The following is a 2,688-nucleotide window of genomic DNA, read 5'->3' as shown; positions in this document are numbered from 1 at the left end:
AGGGGCATTATTTGTTAACAATAAGTGCAACCAATCTGCTTCCTCTACATTTTAGTGCATGAGGACAATGTGTAGATCTGTGGAGTTTGGATTGGCTAAAACCAAGAACAGAATAACTTATTATACTGAAGGGACTCACAGGTATTTTGATCGTTATATTATTTTGTATATACACTATTGGACCTGTCATCTGTTTTTAGAATCCAATAATCACTACACTCTCTGGAAAATAACAGAGCCATATAGCCAATCATGGGATTTAATAAAATGTTTTTGTCTGATAGTGTCTTTGATAATAATAATAAAGAAAGAAATGTAAGGGTATCATTACTGAGAGAATATTGTCTTGTTATACAAAATTAATGTAGGTGGTTAAGGAGAAAAAAAAGCAAATTATTAAACAGGCTCAGAGGCATGAGGTTGTAGAGAGAGGTTTGAATTGGAACATATCAGATCTCAAGTTACATGCCATCACGACTGGGGAGGCACTGATTGAAAAGCTAAATTATGTGACAATTTAATACAGAAAAATGAGGAATTGTCAGATAAGATACAAGTTGTAGAGAGAGAGCTTGAGGAATGTAAACATGCTGCTAACATCATTTTTGATAAATTGGCAGAAATATCAAATCACACACATCAAATTTACACTTCTAAAGTTAAATTGGATGTCAAAGAATATAAGCAGATATATCAATGGGATGATTTAAATACAGCTATCAGTATACCAGCAGCTCCTAAAACAACAACAATCGTGTTGAACTTGACAATTTAAGGAATGTTCAAGTGGTCACAAAACAATTAAAGGCATAGAAGATGGAAATGATTGTAATAGAGATAGTACATGTACCTTGCTATGATATAAATAGATTCATGAAATGGTTTTTCAGAGAAAAAGACCTATATAGATAAAATTGTGGCCAGCTTCATAAAACTAAAGCTGTTTTTGTAGGAATTATTGAAGACCTTGAATGGTGTGATATTCAATATGTCCTTGTCGGGGAAGATCAGAAAAATGAAAAATTATTGCCTATATAAGGGTACAGATAGAGAAGCCAATATAATGGAGTATGCATCCTAAAACATGTGCAAGCTCTGGTTTCAGTATATACCCACCTTATATCCTGTCAATAAACTAATTACAGACTGAGATTTCTTCAAGCGATATACAGTATATCATGTACAGATTAGACCCAGCGGGTTTCAGTCACTCCAATTTAAGATCTTCTTCAGGGGTCTTTAAAGAGAAAAGGGGTATCTAAACATTAAAAAGTACAAAATTATTCCCAATATCACACATGAAAATGCCAGGTATACTCTGCATTAAAGTAATATATGCGCACAACAAAAATTATAAGCATCAACCTGGGATTAGAGCTTCCTTAAAATCAAATGTGTTTGCTTCTGAAACCCACAGGAGGTATCTGTCTGGGGACACGTGAGAATGGTCACTCAAATATCCCATAGACAGAGGTGGGAGAGCTAGTGGCCAACTTGTCCCAAATTATTATTATTATTATTATACAGTATTTATAAAGCGCCAATAGTTCGCTCAGCGCTGTACATTACAAAGGGGGACAGAACATGTGACAGAACAATACCAATACAATGCAAAACATGAGGGGATCGAGGGCCCTGCTCTTTCAAGCTTACAATCTAGGAGGGAGGGGATGGTGGCACAGGAGGAGATAGCTGTGGGGGATGGAGTGGTAGGAAGAGTGGAGGCGGTCGGCAAGTTAGCAGGGGGCGGGGTAGGCTTCCCTGAAGAGATGGGTTTTCAGGGTGCGCCTAAAGGAGAGGAGAGTAGGTGATAATCTGATGGGTTGGGGCAGGGAGTTCCAGAGGATGGGTGACACCCTGGAGAAGTCCTGGAGGCGGGCATGGGAGGAGGAGACCAGGGAACTAGAGAGAAGGAGGTCTTGTGAGGAGCGGAGTGTGCGTGCTGGGCGGTACTTGGATATTAGGTCAGTGATGTAGTTCGGGGCCGTATGGTGGACAGCTTTGTACGTCAGCGTTAGGATTTTGAATTTGATCCGTTGCGCAATCGGAAGCCAGTGGAGGGATTGGCAGATGGGGGTGGCAGAAACGGAGCGGTTGGAAAGGTGAATGAGTCTGGCAGCCGTATTCAGGATGGACTGAAGCGGGGATAGCCAGCGGCGAGGCAGGCCAGTGAGGAGGGAGTTGCAGTAGTCGAGTCGTGATATGATGAGGGAGTGGATGAGCTGTTTAGTGGTTTCTGGAGTTAGGAACGTGCGGATTTTGGCGATGTTGCGGAGGTGGAGTCTGCACGAGTTTGTTAAAGATTGGACTTGGGGCTGGAAGGATAGGTTGGAGTCCAAATAATAAGTTAATGGCAATATTGTGCTTGCTGTGGTCCAAAAACCTTTATCGATTGTGCTGATAATGTGTGTTAGTTCTTCCTTCTCTTAACTCATTCGAATGTAGGTGAATATGATGTACTAAAGGGTCCAGGGAAGATCAATTACACTCACCCAGATCTGCAAACATTTCCAATAAATGAAAGCCATAAGTATCCTAAGTGCATCACAACCAAACAGAAAAGAGGAGCAGCAGTGGAAAAAAAACAACAAAAACAATTTAAAAAATTACAAAAAAAATGTACAAACAAATTACAGATTTTCAAAAATAATTACAAAACAAAAAACATTACAAAATAAATTACAGATT

The 2,688-nt window shown here is 39.6% G+C and overlaps 1 pseudogene; it reads left to right on the top strand.

Moving 5' to 3' along the window:
* The first annotated feature begins 252 nt into the window (after window positions 1–252).
* Window positions 253–1,081, top strand: LOC149472187 (uncharacterized; annotated as a pseudogene).
* The last annotated feature ends 1,607 nt before the right edge of the window (window positions 1,082–2,688 follow it).

This window comes from Staurois parvus, unplaced genomic scaffold, assembly GCF_062004578.1.
Source record: "Staurois parvus isolate SC_StPar_1 unplaced genomic scaffold, SC_StPar_1.0 ptg000022l, whole genome shotgun sequence".
In the NCBI taxonomy this organism is placed as follows: Eukaryota; Metazoa; Chordata; class Amphibia; order Anura; family Ranidae; genus Staurois; species Staurois parvus.
This window is presented reverse-complemented; position numbering and strand designations above follow the sequence as displayed.